This window comes from Protobothrops mucrosquamatus, unplaced genomic scaffold (genome assembly GCF_001527695.2).
Source record: "Protobothrops mucrosquamatus isolate PMUCROS unplaced genomic scaffold, P.Mucros_1.0 scaffold978, whole genome shotgun sequence".
In the NCBI taxonomy this organism is placed as follows: Eukaryota; Metazoa; Chordata; class Lepidosauria; order Squamata; family Viperidae; genus Protobothrops; species Protobothrops mucrosquamatus.
The window spans coordinates 25,218-46,246 of NW_015387220.1; positions in this window are offsets into that span (position 1 = coordinate 25,218).

Below are 21,029 nucleotides of genomic sequence, written 5' to 3' on the forward strand. Positions count from 1 at the left end.
TAGAGCAGGAGTGTCAAACTGCCGGCCCGCAGGCCGGATGCGTCCTGCCGAAACCGCACCCACCCCAGCTCCGGCAATGGGGAAAAAGTCTCGCTACGTCACAACACGTCATGTGATGTGGCGAGTTTGACACTCCTGATCTAGAGTTACAACATATGCATCACAGCCAGGCCAATTAAAGGGACACTGTAGAGGGAAAAGGTGCTAGTAATACGAAATAATGACTATTCTATACTTGTTGATGTATAAACTCCACTGGAAAAAAAATCTACATTTTATGTGTTAAACAATAGTAGTTCTTGCCCACCTCTCTAATCTTGTTTGCAGAGATTTCCATGCTAACTTTAAAAGTAATTGGAATGCAACCTGTCATAATCTTGATATTGAAGAAAAGAAGTGAAGCCAGGATTGAAAAAATAATTAAATCGTTAAAATGATGGATCCCCATATTCAGAGAACATATACTACAGTTCAAAGATGTGACCTACCCATAACCCAATACAAATTTCTGGTTTGACATTGAAAACTTTTAGGGAGCTACTCCGGTTGCCACTTGTGTTTAGGTAGATGCTTGTATCCCTGTCCACCCACACAATACATGCATCTTTAACACAAAGTATTAATGGAAGTTGTTAAGTGTCACTGCAGCACTGTTTGTGGTCAAGAACTGTGATTTCTACAGATGGAAATTGTGTGTGAATTTCCATGTTCCTCTTTCTAAATGCATGGAGATCTTTTCAAGTACCAATCAATCAGAACAGAGCTGGAAGGGATCTTGGAGGTCTTCTAATCCAAACCCCTGCTCAAGTAGGAGACCCTATACCATTTCAGACAAGTGACTGTCCACTTTCTTCTTAAAAACCTCCAGTGATGAAGCACCACAACCTCTGGAGGCAAGTCGTCCTACTGATTAATTTTTCTAACTGTTAGCAAGTTTCTCTTTAATTCCAGGTTGCTTCTCTCCTTGATTAGTTTCCATCCATTGCTTTTTGTCCTGCCCTGAGGTGCTTTGGAGAATAGCTTGAATCCCTCTTCTTTGTGGCAGCCCCTCAAATACTGGAATATTGCTATCATGTCGCCCCTAGTCCTTCTTTTCTCTAGCCTTCCCAATTCCTGCATGCAGGGCCACATGTCACATATCCGATGTCATCATGCAGGGCCACAATGGAGCAAGACTAATTCCATGCACAACCATATCTACTTTAATGGTAGTTATGTGCCATCAGGAACCTTTGTTTTGAGAACAAAGAAGTAATACAATTTGCTCATGGGATGGGTGTCCACCAGGCAGGGCAGATAAAAAGTCAAGACAGTCGCCAGATTTGCACACCTAGAGTCGCCATCTTGACTCAGCATCTCTCTTCCACAGACAAACCTGCATGGTTAAAAAAGTTTGTATCAGAAATCTTCAGAGACCTATCTGGGTCTTCCACTAGATTCAGATTCTAAACCTGTTTATCCTGGAGTGGTATTTGCAGGTCATGGTCAAAAACATCAACATGGCAATCACAACGACACAACTAAAGCTCTGTCCATAACCCTGTTATCCTGTTTTAATTATCCAATCATTTTATGTGAATTCTTTTCTGTTCTCTTTTACAGACTGCTTTGAAAGCCAATCAGTTAATCAGCAGTACATTAAATTTTAAAAAAATGAATACTGTAAATAGCACAGAACGGCAGTAAAGCAGAATGCTCTTTATGGCTCTTTTTATATGTTTGGGAGTTGTATTATGTGTCGGTCAATAAATCTTTCTCTACTACTCTACAATAATTCCTGGTTTGCCTATATGGTTTAACAGAGCAATCTTTTTCCTTCTGCTCGGGAATCAATTCTGTGAAGTTCAGTGACCCTTATACTGAAGTAATTATTTTTAGGACCAATAGAGCATATTTTGCAAACTTAGCCCCATTATGCTCAGGAGTCCAGTTAGGTATCAAAATGTTGCTGTCTAAATTTACCTCCGCAGGGGAATCTGTTGCAAATGATGTGCGCACACACACACAGTGTCATGCCTCCCTTGGAGTCTGAATCTGATGAGGAAAATGAGCTGGAACAGGACCCTATGGAGGTTGAGGGAGAGGTGTCTGTGGCTTCAGAGGAATGTGGGGAAGAGCAGGCCGAGGCAGGCCAGGGCCCTTCAGGAGTGGGACAGGAGGAACAGGAGAGACAGAGTTCAGGCGATGAGCAAGAGCCACCCCCTCCTGATCCTAGAGCATGGAGAGTGGAGAGAAGGAAGGAACGATGCAGGCAGGCTCAACTACTTGGAAGGAGAGTGTCCCGCCCCTCTCCACAAGGCAACCTGGAGACTGAGATTTAAGGAGACACTGTGGGGAGAGGCATTTGTCAGGAACAAACGCTGATTCCTTGGAGTTTTGTGTGTTGTTGCTGATCTCTTGTTCTGTGTTGTGATTTCTGCTTGGAAACCCAGAAATTCGGACCAGTGGCCTGACTGACAATGTTGCTTGGATGTTCAAAGACCTCAGATTGTATTTTGGCTTCTCTTCTGAAACTGCTCAGGCAAGCTTGTATTTCCACAGACTCGTTAGATTTTGGATGTATGTGTCATTCCTTGTTATCTCCATGGCCTTGAGTAAATTACTCTTCTAATCAGACTGTGTGTGAAACTTGCAGCCAGAGGCAGCTGAAGGTATGTGTGTCTTCCTTTGTTTTGAGGCTTGCCAGAAACGTGGGAGCATTTGGGGAAAATTTGGAGCAATTAAAGGGCGGCTTGAATTGCCAGCTGACTGCATTGCCTCTGTGCTGTGCCCTGTGTCATCTCACACACACACACACACACACAGAGAGAGAGAGAGAGAGAGAGAGAGAGAGAGGGAGGGAGAGGGAGGGAGAGGGAGAGGGAGAGGGAGAGGGAGAGGGAGAGGGAGAGGGAGAGGGAGGGAGGGAGGGAGGGAGGGAGAGGCTTGCCCCAACTAGGTCCCTAGGAAAGAAAGACCCTCGACTCCATTTGCTAGCAGTGATAGGTTCTTTTACTAAGGGTTAGTGGTTGCAGCAAGAGCAGGCTACAATTGAAGTTCCCACACAAAGAGTTACAGAGTTTTCTTTTCTCCCCAGCCCTTCCCTCTTGACCGGTCTGTCTTCATCCAATAGTATGCTACATAGGTGTTTTCGGAACCACTGGGAGGTGTGGTGCCGCTTGGTGCAATTCTCATTCCTTTCCCAAGCTCCATGGCCTTGAAGACTGGAGCAGGCTGGTTTTCACACCTCTGGATTCTGTCAAACCTGTCACCCCCTCTCCTTAGCTCATCTCTACCTTATACATGCCAATTGCCTACTTCCTCTTCCCCCCCCCCCAACAATTTATGGCAGGATACCAGCAAAGCTGAAGATGGCAGATCTGACAGAGAGAAAGGGAGAGAGTGAGAGAGAGTGGGACACCTACGCATGTACACACATGCACATACACATACACACACAGAGAGAGAGATGTGTGTTGAATTTTGAAGAGATATCACATCAGATTTTTTTAAAAAAACTGGGAATCTGTATGTATCCCTTTGGAAATTACCTCTAGTTCATGCACTGGCTGGGATAGAATTTGAGTCAAGAAAAATGTTCCATTACTTACAGAGATAGAATCTAAGATGTCACCTCTTGAAAGACGCCTGCCTGAACTGCATAATAATGTACTTATTTTGTGAAATGCCAGGTTACAAGGAAACCTTGACTTATGACCAGTTTTGGGACCAGAATTTCTGTTGCTAAACAAGGTGGTTGTTTAAAAAAGGTAATTTTTTTTAACCACAGTTATTAAGTGAATCACTGCAATTTTTAAGTCAACCATGCAGTTGTCAAGCAAATCTGGCTTGCCTCAATGTTTGTCAGAAGCTGGCTGGGAAGGTAGCAGATGGTGATTATATGACCCTAGGGCAGGGGTAGGCATCTTGGCTCTTTTATGACTCGTGGACTTCAACTCCCAGAATTCCTGAGACAGCATAGCTCAGGAATGGGAGTTGAAGTCCACGAGTCATAAAAGAGCCAAGGTTGCCTAGGACAACGTAACCATCATAAATACATGTTACTTGCCAAGCACCCAAATTCTGATCACATGATGGTAAGGATGCTGTGACCGTTGCAAGTGCAAGGACCAGTCATAAACTATTTTTTTTCAATCCCGTTGTAACTTTGAATGGTCATAAATGAACGATTGTAAGTCAAGAACTACCAAACAGTTTTGCTGTTCTGTGTCCTTGAACTCAGAACTGAGTCCAGAATCACAAATTTTCCTTTGCAATTGACCAGCATTTAATGCTATTTAGAAGGTACAGAAACAAATTTTCCGAGGTGACATGATGAGAAGTAATAATCAGGGCAAACTGATTTTAGAATGCACCAATATATTATATATGCAAACTGTATGTCTGTTCTCAGGACTTCCTAAAGCAGCTTATTAGAGTTATACAAACAATCTGTGTTTGCATGGAGTTGTTTTGTTGATGGGATTCAAAGCATGCCAAATCTGCAGACCCCTGTGGGATGGAAAGAAACAATGTGTGTGTGTGTGTGTGTATGTGTGTGTGTTAGTCATTGCCTTACATAACCAGATCCAATGGTATGAATCAGGGGTGTCAAATTCGCCATGTCACGTGACGTGTCGCAATGTATCACGACTTTTTCCCCCTTACCGGAGCTGGGGTGGGCACAACTTCCACGTGACGCATCTGGCCCATGGGCCAGCAGTTTGACACCCCTGGTATGAATGGTTTTATAGGTCATGAGTAACTCCTTAAATTGCACCCAGTTCCTCACCTATTAGGCAGTCCTCGAGTTACGACCACAATGGAGCCCAAAATTTATGTTGCTAAGTGAGACACTTGTTAAGTGAGCTTTCCCCCCATTTTACGATCTTTCTTGCCACAGTTGTTATGTCATGGTTCCGACAGATGAAACTCTTCAAAGAACTTCGAGGCATTGTTTACCTTAAAGAATCTTTATTCGAGTAGCATAGCATCGGCACGTACATAGGCAAAGCCAAAATCTGAATTCCCCTCCCCTGAGCACATAGTATCAAAGCACAATTCCCTCCTCTAATTAACTGTCATAAATCACATTCTCCAATTAGTTTGAAATGCAGACTTTCCCTCCAGTTCTTCAACCAGCCATTTCTTATCATCTCTTATTTCAAAAAAAAATCTTGGTTCTCACACTAGTTACAGTATCGTTATGTCTAACTAAACTCTCATGCACATTCCTCCTCCTCCCCCCCAGTATCATCTAATTCTAACTCTAATTCTAAGAGTAAAACATAAGAAGGAAAATGGCTGCATCTCCATGTGTTGTCAAAGCAAGAACATCCGATGTTAGCAGCGTTGACATGTTAAGTGAATCACTGCAGCTGTTAAAGTAGCAATACAGCTGTTAAGTGAATCTGGCTTCTCCATTGGCTGTGTTTGTCAGAAAGTTTCAAAAAGGGATCACATGACCCCGAGACACTGCGACTGTCTTAAATATGAGTCATTTGCCATGAGTCTGAATTTTGATCACATGACCATAAGGATGCTGAAATGGTCATAAGTGTGAAAAACAGTCATAAGTCATTTTCTTCCGTGCCGTTGTGACTTCAAACAGTCACTAAATGAACTGTTATAAACTGAGAACTACCTGTATAGCATTATTGTGATATCTGAAGGTGTCAGCATTGGCATCAATAGCGAGTCTAACATTTTGAAGAAGTTATTCTCTAAAAATCATGTTTTGGCTTCCCCAAGACCTCTGCTTATTAGTCTAGTGTAGTGGTGGCGAACCTATGGCACGGGTGCCAGAGGCGGCACTCAGAGCCCTCTCTGTGGGCACGCGCGCCATCGCCCCACTCCTAGGCCTTCAGCTGGGTTTTATAAAACCTTTTCACTTTAGGCCTCCGCTGCCATGTGCAAAAAAAAAAAGATTCAATCAATCAGTCAATTTCAACTTCTCATGGGAAAAAAAAAGATCTTGCAAAGTTTTTTTTCATGGGAAAAAAAAAGATCTTGCAAATTGATTGATTGAACTTTTTAGTCTCACCCAGTCTGCCGTACCACCGCAGCTACGCCACCCAATGGGCCACCCCCCCAATGGGCCACCCCCAGCCAATGGGCCACACCTACCTGGCACCCGACGATGAATAAGTGGGTTTTGGGTTGCAGTTTGGGCACTTGGTCTCTAAAAGGTTCGCCATCACTGCACTAGACCAGTGATGGCGAACCTTTTAGAGACCGAGTGCCCAAAATGCAACCCAAAACCCACTTATTTATCGCTGGGTGCCAGGTGGGCATGGCCCACTGGATGGGCGTGGCTGTGGTGGCCATGGCAGAATGGGTGGGTGTGGCCAAGGTGGGCGTGATCCCATCAATGTTGCTCGTGGGGAGGGATGCCTGTGGGGGCCAGGCAGGGTTGGGGGAGATCCAGGGGGTCTCTGGCAGGTGGGGCGGTGGGCAGGAGGCTCGTCCTGCGGGGTGAGGCGAGGGAAGGCGAGGCAGGGCGGGGGTGCCATTGTCGCAGGGCAAGGTGAGGCAGGGGCCGGGGCGGCTGCTGCCTGACACCATCGGCCCCCGCACACAGAGGCCAGCGAGCACATGGGTGCTAGGATGCATCCAGCCATGTGGGACCTCGACAAGTTAGCAGGCGGCTGGTTGAAGAGGGACGGTTGCCATCTCCGGGGCATGGCGCGCGTGCCCACAGAAAGGGCTCTGAGTGCTGCTTCTGGCACGCGTGCCATAGGTTCGCCACCACTGACCTAACTGATCCACATAGCCCAATATTGTTTACTTATTATTTCTTTGTTTAGAAATTGAATTCATATGAACACCCATTGGTGCAAAGAAACTCTGTGGTGGCAAACAAAATAAAAACATATAACACTGAATTAAAGGGGGGCGAAACTCACCTTACAAATCTCTCACTGAACAAGAGAAATTTTGGGCTCAGTTGCGGTGGTAAAGAGGGAAACCATGACCTCAAGTTGACCTTGGCCTCCACACGCCTCCTTAGATGAAATTACAGTTTCCTGGGCAGCTTTATGGAAGTGTTTCATTTCATGCTTTAACTTATTCTGTGGCAGTCTCCCATCAAGTAGCAAGCCAGGTTCAACCTGGTTTAGCTTCTGAAGAAGGTTGTACAGGTGCTGCCACCTGCTGAGGAGGAAGAAAAGCAACATAAAATGGAGTGATCCTCCTTTCTTTTCTAGTTCTCTGTTGTTTCTCTTCCTTATGACTGTATCTGACTCCCCCCTCGCTTCCCCCCCCCAATCTTTCCTCCCCCCCCCCCAGTTTTTCTCTCCTTCCCAGCAGGGAGTGAAAGGAGAAGTAGAAAGTGAACATCACCACTCTCCTTCCATTTTACTTGCTTCTAGTTTGCTGCCAAATAATTATGAAGTTAAGTAGCTGAGAAACTTCACCATCTAGTCTCTGGAAGCTAAGAAAATGGGACGGGAAGGAACTGAAGCTAAAATGATTGCCCAAGTGTGGCCTGTGGTGGAAGCAGGGCTAAGCTACACTTGGTAAGGCCACACTTGGAATACTGCATCCAGTTTTGGCCACCACGATGTAAAAAAGATGCTGAGACTCTAGAAAGAGTACAGAGAAGAGCAACAAAGATGATTAGAGGTTTGGAGGCTAAAACATATAAGGAACGGCTGCTGGAATTGGGTATGTCCAGTTTAATGAAGAGAAGGACGAGGGGGGACATGATAGCAGTGTTCCAATATCTCAGGGGCTGCCACAAAGAAGAGGGAGTCAAGCTATTCTCCAAAGCGCCTGAAGGCAGGACAAGAAGCAACGGATGGAAGCTAATCAAGGAGAGAAGCAACCTAGAACTCAGGAGAAACTTCCTGACAGTTAGAACAATTAACCAGTGGAACAACCTGCCTCCAGAAGTGGTGAATGCTCCAACACTGGAAGTTTTTAAGAAGAAACTGGACAGCCATTTGTCTGAAATGGTATAGGGGGTTGGACTAGATGACCTCCAAGGTCCCTTCCAACTTTGTTATTATTATTATTAAGCTTATCACAGTCAGCAAAACGATTTTTTTTCTTTTCGACTGTAGAAGGGAGGAAAAGGCAGCACGGTCAACCATCTGGCTCCATAGTATCCATATTCATTTCAGTATGTTCTCTAATGCTGCAGACACATTGGAACTTCGGACCTAGGATCATAGGGTTGGGGACCTTAGAGGTCTTCTAGTCCAGCCCCCTGCTCAAGTAGGACACCTTATACCATTCCAGAGAAACGGCTGTCCAATTTCTTCTTGAAAACCTCCAGTGATGGAGCACCGAAAACGTCCGATGGTAAGCTGTTCCACTGATTAATTGTTCTCATTGTCAGGAAATGTCTCCTTAGTTCCAGGATGAATCTCTCTTTAACGAGCTTCCATCTGTTACTTCTTGTCCTGCCTTCAGGTTACATGAAGACCTAGCTCTTCGTGTAAGGGTTTAACTCTGGGAGAGGTAAAAAGAAAGAGAAAGGGGATGTCCCCCAGCAATGTGGGGGGACTGGATTATAGCAGCAATTGATGCACCATTGGAAGATGTCAAGGACCATGTTGAGGACATTGTCTAGGAGAAAATCCATAAGGTCGCTAAGACCGACGCTGACCTGATGGCACGTAATCAATCAGTGATGTGAACATGATGTCACTGTGGTTTCTATGTTGATGGAACCAAATTGTCAGAGGAAGGAAGGAAGGAAGGAAGGAAGGAAGGAAGGAAGGAAGGAAGGAAGGAAGGAAGGAAGGAAGGAAGGAAAGAAGGAAGGAAGGAAGGAAGGAAGGAAGGAAGGAAGGAAGGAAGGAGACTATGTTGAATTATATCTCCCATATATTCAATTTCCCCCCAAATATTAAATCCTCCCCAAATCCCCATAGTGTAGATAAACATTCCTAAGAGTGAAACCACCATCAGGAACATATTTGCTTTTATTTCCTTTGATGGAATAATGTTACGGTTTCCCATTGACTGGAGAAGTATAGAGAGCACCAACTTCTTAGGACTCCAGATCTGATTTCTCCCCGAGTTATCTTGTTGCCATTACAGTTGTTACTCTCTCTGTTCAAATATTTGCACTAATTTGTCAGGCCTTCACTTAGCCACTAATCAATATTTTTTGAGGGGTGGGGGTGGGAAGAATCACTATTCACACAACACTAGAAAGAAAAAAGAAGAGCTGGCTATTTGATGGATCACAGACCTTAACAATGTTCTTAATGAGTAAGCTTTATGTTACGTTTTTAAAAATGTTTGGCATTCCGGTGAGTGGGCAAATCCCATGTTGTGGTCTTTGCATTGCAAACAAATCTCTTAGATCAGCGGTTCTCAACCTATGGGTCGCGACCCCATTTGAGGTCGATCAACCATTTCACGGGGGTCGCCAAGCAAGGCTGTCCGCCATTTTCTTTCCCTTTTCCGGCGGGTGCCTTACCTCCCTTGGGCTGGGCCAGCTGGTAGTCGGCCTGCTCCGTCTCTGCCGCTTGCCAGCTACGCCTCGGCCGGCGCAGGGGGCGGAACCACGCATGCGCGGCGCTCCCAGGCAGGGAAAGTCCTCGACTTACGACCGGTTGGGTAGTCCTCGACTTACGACCAGTTGGGTAGTCCTCGACGTACGACCGGTTTAGTCCTCGACTTACGACCGGTTGGGGGTCGCGACATTAAAAAGGTTGAGAACCACTGTCTTAGATCCACAGGGCAGACTGGAAGCCAGCATGCTCAGAGACACCTCAGTGATGCACTGTCATCCTGTAGGTCCCAGGAAGGGGTCTTCTCCATCATGGAAGCCTCTCCCAGAAATGCAGACAGCCCCGACTCTATTGGCTGTGGAAGGCTGTAAAGACCTGTCTCTTCTCCCAAACCAGGATGTTAGTTACTGTGGTTCTGGCTAGTTACTGCCAGTGGTGGGATTCAGGCAGTTCGCACCAGTTCGGCAGAACCGGTAGCTAATTTTTTGTCGCCCAGGCCCAGAATGGACTTCTGGAAGCGGCATCCACACAGAGAACCGGTTGTTCACATATTTGAATCCCACCACTGGTTACTGGCGTTCTAGTAAAAATATGGTTTTTATTGCACATTTTATTTTCATTTTTCAATTTAATGTTGAATTCAATTTAATTCAGTGTTATATGTTTTTATTTTGTTTGCCTCATAGAGTTTCTTTGCATAGAGAGGTGATCATATAAATTGGGTTCCTAAATAAAGAAATAATAAATAAACAATATTGGGCCATGTGGATCAATTAGGTGATTCAATATCTGCTTCAGAGAACATTTTTGAACAGAAGAAGCCACTTTTATTTAAATAACTAGCTGTACCCGGCCACGCATTGCTGTGGCTCAGACAGGTTAAATGTTTTTACCTGTCACAAGTGTGACATCTATATAATAGTAGGTATATAAAAACACGTGCGTATTCGAATGCAACATTGTGTCAAAATTTCAAAGCAATCGGTGAAGAACTTTAGGAGATTGAAGATTTTGAACAAACGAACATTTACATTTTTATTTATATAGATGTATCTGGCTATCTTAATTTATTTATTAAAAAATAGCTACAGCTTGTAAATATCACGAGAGCTAGCTCAGAAAATCTCAAAAATATATATTTAGAATGTCCCCAAAAACCCCACCCATCCCTTTAAATTGTCCTAAGTCACATTTTTACAAAGGGGCTTTGCCTAATGGCTAAACCTTAATATGATATGGTTTCTGTGAAAGCTTGATCATTTAAATAAGCTTTCTTTAAACAGTGCTTTCCTATATAATCCCATTAGTTAAAACTTGACATCTCACTTTTTTAAATGATTGAAACAAGCAAAATCCTCCTGTTCATTAGGGCAATAATTTAAAATGACTACCTAAATTCAGCCAAGATAGACATTTAGATGGCTAATTTTGTTTTGAGAACCAAATGCCACTTTAATCAGTATAAATTACACAACACATAACAAAAGGGAAAAAAATTCTTAATCCTAGGTGAGTCTTTAAGACGATAAAGCCATTAGCAATGTGGTGATTATGAGGTCTTCCGTACAGCATGACATCTGCTGATATCTCATATTTAGCATGGTCAAATTAAAAGATACAGTGAAATGTTTAGGTTTTTTAATCCTCAACTAAAAATATAAACTCTTCCTCAGATCGGGCTTGGCTCCTAGTGATTTCAAGAAATATTCATGCTAGAGGCATTTAGTACTGATGGTAGTGATGGGGATGGTAATACTAAAAAATCAAGATAGAGGTTGCAATAGCAATAGTAATAGTACTTAGACTAATATACCACTTTATAGTGCTCTAAAGCCGTCTCTAAGTGATTTACTGAGTCAGCATTTTGCCCCCAACAATCTGGGTACTCATTTTACTGACCTAGGAAGGATGGAAGGCTGACCTCATTTTGAGAAGGTGAGAATTGAACTGCTGGCAGTAGGCAGAATTAGCCTGCAATGCTGCATTTTAACTACTGTGCCACCACGGCTCTTTTGCAATGGTGTATCTGAGCTCCAGTCCATTTTTATGCCCACGAAAGAGGTAGGATTTGGATTCAGTAGTCATAGTCATCTTCTTGACTTATTCACATACATGCACATGTGGGCACTCTTCCAGGAGAATAGCTTTAAATTTTGGGGAAATATTTGAGTAGTTGTCAAGAATGAAAATTTGGTAGCTACGTGACTCTCTGTTTTCATCTTGCCATTAGAATAAGTGGGAGAGGGAGGTGTTGCTTTGAAATGGGTTAGGGCAGGGGTCCCCAACCCCCAGTCCATGGACTGGTACCGGGCTGTGGCATGCCAGCAACCGTCCGCACAAACAAGCAGTGGGATGCAGGCAGCACACAAAACCACGCACTCCCCGGTCCGTGGAAAAACCTTTCTCCACAGAAGCGTTCCTAGTGCCCAAAAGGTTGGAGACCTCTGGGTTAGAGAAACAAAACCTTCCCAGTTCTATGGAAGCTTGCTGAAAGTCAGCAGTATGGAAACCTTTCAAAGACATTGTAGCAGGTGTGAAGAAGATAGCAGACAGGTCCCATAACAAAGAGAACTTGTTAACATGAGCTACATGGACATCTGGGAGGGTTTGGCTAGGAAAGTCATTGTTATATGCCCATGGTGGCGAACCTATGGCATGTGTGCCACAGGTGTCACGCAGAGCCCTCTCTGTGGGCATGCGCGCCGTTGCCCCAGTCCTAGGACTTCAGCTGGGTTTTATAAAACCTTTTCGCTTTAGGCCTCCATTGCCATGTACAAAAAAAAAGGTTCAATCAATCAATTTCAACTTCTCGTGGGAAAAAAAAATCTTGCAAAGTGGGAATTGATTGAACTTTTTAGTCCCACCCAGTCTGCCATTATCACTGAAGCCACGCCTACCCAATGGGTCATGACCACCCAATGGGCCACGCCTACCCGGCACCCGACAATACATAAGTGGGTTTTGGATTGCAGTTTGGGCACTCGGTCTCTAAAAGGTTCGCCATCACTGTGCTATGGTCTTGTGCCTTGGGATTTTAGACTTAGTCTTACCTCGCCTTTATCAGGCCGTGTGTTCAATAAACAGTAAGCTTTTCAGAAATGAAAATAATCCTGGACTTTTATTTGGATACTTGAGCTGGAGGTTGACAATAGTGTCCATACTGGATATGGGGAAGTGTAATTTTATTGTTCTTCACTGGGACATACCCAAAGCGTGCAGGTACAACCATTCTTTTAGCGACTATTTGAAGTTGCAATAGCACTGAAAAAAGTAAATTATGACTAGTCCATATACTTAGAACCACTGCAGCATCCCCACGGTCTGTTATGGTTCCAACAGATGAAACTCTTCAAAGAACTTTGAGGCATTCTTTACCTTAAATAATCTTTTATTCGAGTAGCATAATATCGGCACTTATATAATCGAAGCCAAAAACTGAATTCCCCTCCCCTGGACACATAGTATCAAAGCACAATTCCCTCCTCCAATTAACAGTCATAAATCACATTTCCCTATTAGCTTGAAGTGCGGGCTTCCTCTTCAGCTCTCCAGACCGCCAATCCTTTATCAGCTCTGATTTCAACAACCTTGATTCTCTGCTAAGTTCAGTGTTATGTCTAACTGGACTCTCATTCACATCCCCCCTCCCCAGCATCATCTAACTCTAAAAGCGAAAGGAAGAAAATGGCTACATTTCCATCTGTTGTCAATGCAAAAACATCCAATGTTAGCAGCGTTGACATGGTCCACATGATCAAAATTTGGGTGCTTGGCAATCGGAATGGATTCACAATGGTTGCCGCATCCTACGGTCATGTGATCACGATTTGCAACCTTCCCAGCCAACTTCCTACAAGCAAACACAAGGGGAAAGTGGGATTTGCTTAAGGATGACTGTGAGGTTCACTTAACTGCAGAATTATTCGCATGGCAAAAAAATTCAGCCTGACCGCCTTGCTTAGCGTTGGGAATCCTGGTCCCAGTTATGGTGATACATTGAGGACTATCTGTAGTTCCAGATCATATTATTAAGTTGCATTTCACATACCAGGTTTTTTAAATAAAATTAAACCTGAGGCCTTTGAACTATGGTGCTGGAGAAGACTCCCGCAAGTCCCCTGGACTGCAAGGTGATCAAACTGGTCAGTCCTAGAGGAGATCAACCCTGACTGCTCTTTAGAAGGCCAGATCCTGAAGCTGAAACTCAAGTACTTTGGCCACCTAATGAGAAGGAAGGACTCACTGGAGAAGGGCCTAATGCTGGGAAAGACTGAGGGCAATAGAAGAAGTGGATGACAGAGAATGAGGTGGCTGGATGGAGTCCCTGAAGCAATAGGAGTGAGCTTCAATGGACTCCAGAAGATGGTAGAGGACAGGAAGGCCTGGAGGAACGTTGTCCATGGGGTCGTGATGGGTCGGACACGACTTCACAACTAACAACAACAACAAATGTACAGGTAGTCCTCAACTTACAACAGTTCATTTAGTGACCGTTCAAAGTTACAACAGCACTGAAAAATGTGACTTATGACTCTTTTCCACACCTACGGCTGTTGCAGTATCCTCATAGCCATGTGATCAAAATTTGGATGCTTGGCAGCTGACTCATATTTACGACAACTGCAGTGTCGCGAGGTCATGTGGCCTTAAAAGCAAGGTCAGTGGGGAAGCCAGATTCACTTAACAACCATGTTATTAACTTAACGACTGCAGTGATTCCCTTAACAACTGTAGCAAGAAAGGTCGTAAAATGGGGCAAAATTCACTTAACAAAAGTTTCAGTTAGCAACAAAACATTTGGCCTCAATTGGGGTTGTAAGTCAAGGACTATCTGTACTAATCAGTCCACTGTAACATGTCTGCAAAACACAGTCAGAACAAACCATGTCTTACTACGACGTGTGAATCCAGCCATTGGTCCCTAATATGCCGTAATAAAGAGATTATGCTGGCCAGTCAATGCAAGATATTTTCATAAGTATCAATTATCTCCAAATAAAATCCAGCTGGTCGAGAAGAGTCTCATCTCAGTTAATCCTCGACAAAAACGAATACATTTTGTGGCTATAATTCAACGCAAACACTTCACATTTGTTTCAATAAACAAAGCTGTTCTCTCCCCTTTTCTAATGCAGTTATTTTGAGAGCATTTGTAACATAAGCTGTAGGTAGATGCCAAACAAATTTACTTTTTTTTTTTTCTTGCAACAAGCAGGTTTTAATATGGCTTTACTTCATTGATGGTGACGCTGAAAGTTGCTTGGCTGTCTTGTCAAGTAAAGCACCAGATGCGGCTTGTTGAAAAACACACATTTCCTTTCCTCTCTAAGGGTTGTCATGTTGCCCAGGTGGACAGATCAGCGATTTAATTTTACCTGTGAATTGGTGCTTTTGAAGAACGCAACCTCGGACTTCATTTGCTAGACCAGCGGTTCTCAACCTATGGGTCGCGACCCCATTTGGGGTCGATCGACCATTTCACGGGGGTCGCCAAGCAAGGCTGTCCGCCATTTTTTTCCCTTTTCCGGCGGGTGCCTTACCTCCCTTGAGCTGGGCCAGCTGGTGGTCAGCCTGCTCAGTCTCTGCCGCTTGCCAGCTACGCCTCGGCCGGCGCAGGGGGCGGAACCATGCATGCGCGGTGCTCCCGGGCAGGGAAAGTCCTCGACTTACGACCGGTTTAGTCCTCGACTTACAACTGGTTTAGTCCTCGACTTACGACCGGTTTAGTCCTTGACTTACGACCGGTTGGGGGTCGCGGCATTAAAAAGGTTGAGAACCACTGTGCTAGACTATTATTCTATCTACTTCAGGCAGGCTGACTCTGACGCAATTCTTCAAGGTCTTTGATCCGTCTTGGTATCTATGTCTCTGCTAGTAGAACAGGAGATGCTTATAACTTCAAATAAAAATGTGGTTATGATCAAGCTACGGCTGCCCATTTTTCCCAAATTCATTTTTTTTTCTAAGTAAGATGCTTTCTGCCATACTGTCTCTATGGCAGGCAAGCCAACCGGAAGAATGCCATATCTTCTCTGCTTTTTCTTAAGAATCCTAAGATCCACCAGCTAGAGTTTGGGATAAAAGATGTAAATTAAAACTTCAAACATTCTGAGCAAAATTCAGTGGAGTTTACAGTTTTCCATTTAAAAAACTAAACAAAAAAAAACCAGATAAAAATCAATTTCTGGTTTGCCCATTCCCCTCCCCCTCCAACTTCTCCATTATGAAAGTGGACAAACAAAATCATCATGTTGGCACTGCTGACTTGGCCAGAATAAAAATCCTTACTCGTCTATAGCCCAGCATGCATAGTTTTAATAGAAAATCTAGTCATCTACATTTGCTTTTCCAGCACATTCATTCCAGTTATTTCAGTTAAAAACACAGCTAAGAGCCCAGGGTTTTCAATAAATGCATTTACACTGGGCTTCTGAGCTGAAAAGAGAAGTAGCATCTCTCCAGAATGATTCAGGAAGTCCTCAACTTATCACGACAGTTGAGACTAGAAAATTCATCATGTAAATGAAGTTTCAATCATCCAAGCCAAAAATATCTTAAAAGGTTAAATCATGGCAACTGGACCAAAGTTTATTAAAACTGAGACGTTTCATTACTCATCCAAGTAACGTCTTCAGTCAAGATGAAAATTTGGCTCGGCAGAGAGTCAGATAATTTAATTCATCTTTAAACAGTGTACTTGTTAAGTGAGACATCATGTGACCGCACCCAATTTTATGACCTTTTTTGCTGTGTCATTAAGCGAAACTGGCTTCCGCCAGTGAGTTTGCTTATTTGAAGCCAGCTGGGTAGGTCACAGATTGTGATCACATGACCAGAGAATGCTGCAATCATCATAAATGTGAGCTGGTTGACAAATGCCCAACTCATACATGACTGTGAAGATGGTCCAATGGTTATAACTTCAAGGATGTAGTGTGAGTCATGGACTACCTGTACAATACTATAGATCAGTGGTGGCGAACCTATGGCACATGTGCCAGAGGTGGCACTCAGAGCCCTCTCTGTGGGCACGTGCGCCATTGCCCCAACCCCACCTCCTCCCACGGCCCTCTCCTCACCAGCAGCCCCGCAGAGAAGAGTCACCCCTGAGCGTGGCCTGCAAGGAGCAGTGCAGCCAAGGACATGGCAGCTGGGCAGCGGGGACAAGGCTCCGCCTTTGCGCCTGGTGCATGCAGTTGATGCTGCGGGGTGCGGGTGGAGGGGTGGCTACTATGGCGCTGCTGGGCCACGTGGGTGATCTGCAGTGGGCTGTGGAAGTGGTCGATGACCCTGCGGGTGGGCGCGGTGGGGGCAGGGCAGGAGTGGGGCAGGGGCGGAGTGGAGACAGAGTATGCGGGGCTGGGAGGGGGCAGTTTTTGGGCACTCGGTCTCTAAAAGGTTCGCATCACTGCTGCAGATAATAACAGGAGTGCTGATGATAATCTTTAATGCACTTAAGCAGCAAAAACTTTTTCCCCCCTGCTTAACTATTATTTCTGTTGTTTGCATTGGGTGCTTATTTGCTTATGTTCAAAATGATCCCCTTGGCTAGTTTTTCTCCAAGCAAAGAGCATCATCCTACCTCCATTTGCCATATTACAGCTACATAAATTTGAGCAATTACCAGATGGTCTGAGTCTTTGCTGCCAATGAATGTTGGTCATCAAGGCAAGGCTGGCCTCTAGAGAGTCCTTTATTGCTCTGTCCAACAAATGGCCTTCCAACAAGCGGTAAGGCTCCACCCCACACTACCCTGAAGGCAGCCAATCTCAGTTCCCCAAACAACACCCTGTATATAAAAGAGAAAGTCCACAGAGTAGGAGCACGCTCACAGGGCAAAGTCCAGGGTCCCAAGTCCAGTCGACCCAGCTAAGCGAATCCTTGGGGCAAACTTCAGCCCACAAGGCAAAGGCACGAGGCAAAAGGCAGTTCTCAGGGCAAAGGCAAAGTACAAAGCAAAAGGCAGTTCTCAAGGCTAGGCAAGTCAAACCTGGGGGAGTGTAAATCAAAGCAAACAACTGTTCCTAGCAAAGACACTCCCCGCTGCTTCTCCTTAAGTCAATCTACTCCAGGTGTTCCTTGTGAGGAGGGGCAAGGCGACCTTCTAGGGCAGACATGTCAAACTCATAACATGACGTGACATTGCACGACGTATCGGAGCTTTTTCCCTATTGCCAGTAATGGGGTGGATATGGTTTCCTGGTGACGCATCCAGCCCACAGGCCAACAGTTTGACACCCCTATTCTAGGGAATAGCCTCGCAGACCTCCTTTGAGCTTGCCTACGCTCTGTTTTTCGTGCCCTTGGATCGAGTGGGGGAGGCAGCTATTCCTCGTCAGAGGGGATCTGCTGCCTATCACCACTGCCTGTCAGCAGCCAATTCTCCCCTGGGTCTGTGAGGGTAGGCAGCTCTCCATCTAGTCCAGCAGTTCTCAACCTATGGGTCACGACCCCATTTGGGGTTGATCGACCATTTCACGGGGGTTGCCAAGCAAGGCTGTTCGCCATTTTTTCCCCTTTTCCGGCGGGTGCCTTACCTCCCTTGAGCTGGGCCAGCTGGTGGTCGGCCTGCTTTGTCTCTGCCACTTGCCAGCTACGCCTCGGCCGGCGAGGGGGCGGAACCACGCATGCGCGGCGCTCCCGGGCAGGGAAAGTCCTCGACTTATGACCGGTTGGGTAGTCCTCGACTTACGACCGGTTTAGTCCTTGACTTACGACCGGTTGGGGGTCGCGGCATTAAAAAGGTTGAGAACCACTGATCTAGTCAATCACCTCCCCCAATACCTGAGATGCCTGGGATAGCATCGTCCTCAGCCCCCGGCTTCTCCAAACATTCCAAGGGAGATGTGCCATCCCTGTCAGACAGTCCCCAATTCCAACTCCTTCCCTGAACTGGACTCTGATGGGACCATGACAGAACGACAGCCCAGATTTTTGCAGTCCTGTCACAGCACCAGAGAAAGAACGAGTGCTTGCATGGGCATCCAGAATTTTGATTGCATGACCATGGGGATGGTGCAAGGGCCGTAAGGACGAGAACTCATCATAAGTTACTTTTTCAGTGCTATTAAAACTTTGAATGGTTGCTAAATTAATGGTTGTAAGTCAAGGACTACCTGTACGTGCATGCATTCCATCTCTTTGCTCAGTGCACTTTTCATTGATTGCAAAATGCAAGTGTTCAGTGAGAGGATTAGGATCAAAACGTCACCTCTTTTTTGTGTGCATCAATAGGCAAAACATCAATTGCATTTTGTGGCCACCGTCTTACCTTTTTTGGCAATATCCTCCAGAGAGATTGCCAAGACTTTCTCTATTATCTTTTGAATGCCAAGTGAAGCTTTCTTCTTATTTGCTCGTGCAGAGGGCTTTCACGTATGTGAACAAAAGTGAGGTTTATTTTCCTTTTGCTGAAAATCTGTCCTTTTGTTGATTTTTACTATTTGATAAGGAGGAGCTTTCCAAACATTGTCGCCACCTATCAGGTTTTTTATTTTTGATGGCTGTATTCCTTTTCGCTTTTCAAAATGTCTTTCTTGTAGAAGATGCTTCATATCTTGGAGATTTGTTTGCACATTGGCCGACAAGTGATACATTTTTAAATACACCTGAGTACGTTTTAAATTGGCCACTGAATATAACTGAAGAGTAATTGATTTATATGCCTGCGTGTGTTTTTCTGCAACAAGAAAATCTTCCTGGTGAACAAGGAAACCATGTTTTTCTTACCCCAGACGAGGCATTCCTGAATCAAATAATTCAGCTAAATTGCAAAAATTAACAATAAAGTAGCAGTTGACTTTAAATCTCACTAAATTGGAAAATGAAAAAGTTAGCTTTGAAAGGTTATTCCCATCCACCTTTTGGCTTCTGTTGCATGAGCAGTTTAAAAATACAAGATGATGGCAACAATTGAGCAATCACAATTTTTATATATATATATGATATTGTGAGGGAAGTCAGCCCCCCAGAGAAGGAAATATTAAAAGGGCAGAAAAATATATTTCCTCAAAAAGGATTTTAAAAGCAGAAGCCAACCCTGCCCCCAAGTCTCTCTGTCCCAAGCAGGAGCCAGCTCTATACAAATGCAGGTGTAAACCATCAGAAAGGCCCCAGCTAGGAGATCAAGAAGACACGGACCTAAAATCTGCATACCCCACCTGAGATGGGACATAATAGGACTAACCCATCACCATCAAGAATACCAAAGAGGCACACCTAAACTCAGGTCAGAATACGTGCACAGGAAATATCCTCAAAGTTCATGCCACAGGAACAGGAAACTATTCCAAACAAAAGGCTTTCAGAGGGTATAAAAACCTACTCCACATGTGCTCAGCCCTTTTCCTTTTTGTCTTCTCTCACTTGCCAGAACCATCTTTCTGTCTGGCTCTTCAATAAACTGCAACCTTCTTTCTAAAGCAGTTGCCATGTTGTTTATTTATTCCCAGCTTGGATGAACTAGGATGAAGACTTTTCTTTCAACAATTGGATGAAAAGGGGAATGAGTACACACACACACACACACACACACACACAGAGAGAGAGAGAGAGAGAGAGAGAGAGAGAGAGAGAGAGAGAGAGAGAGAGAGAGAGACCACTCTGGACATTTCTGTACAATAGTGAAGTTTCACAAAGCTTCCAGGTTAGCCTCTAGTCCAGAGCAAAGTCAGAGTTGTGTGTTTCAAAGGAGAGCATCTTTTTACACTAAATGCCAAAGGGAATTGGGGCAAACCACACAAATAGCTCTGAAGCACATCTCAGAAGCTGGAAGGGAAAGAAAAAAGCAAAGTCAGTAGAAGGCCAACTTTTCTCAGTTCTGAGGGGCAAACAGCACAATACACAATCCATGAGGATAGTCAGATACTGAATGCGAAAGTGTTGATTTGCAATAAATAATCTGTATAAATTGGGGGATTGTGTTTTACCAAATGGATGGTTTGAGGTCATGAAAAAGGGAGCAATTAAGGCACCCTGGATATTTAAGAAGTGAGACTTTTCCTTCTCTGCTGCCTGAATTCCAAATTCCTTCTAGCAAAGCCATTTCTGCTCAAGCTGTTAAATCTGCCAGCCAAGAAAATGATTCCCACCTCTTTTGTCTCCAGCAGTTTAACATAATTCTGCCAATGTCGTGTAGTTTATCACCTACCACCTTTGATCACCTGGATGAATGAACTCTGCCCAGAGGCATCTAATTTGTATTGTAAGCAAGGAACAGGAGGAGGATAAAAAGGAAAGGGAAAGCGGGGAAAGGAAAGGAAAAGAGGAAGGGGAAGTAAAACGTTGAGAAGATTGGGGTACGTGGCTTCAAGCTTTTTCAATCAAATTTACAATAATAATAATAATAATAATAATAATAATAATAATAATAATAATAATAATAATAAAGTTGGAAGGGACCTTGAAGGTCATCTAGTCCAACCCCCTGCTCAGGCAGGAAACCCTATACCATTTCGGACAAATGGCTGTCCAGTCTCTTCTTAAAAACTTCCAGTGTTGGAGCATTCACTGCTTCTGGAGGCAGGTTGTTCCACTGGTTAATTGTTCTCACTGTCAGGAAGTTTCTCCTTAGTTCTAGATTGC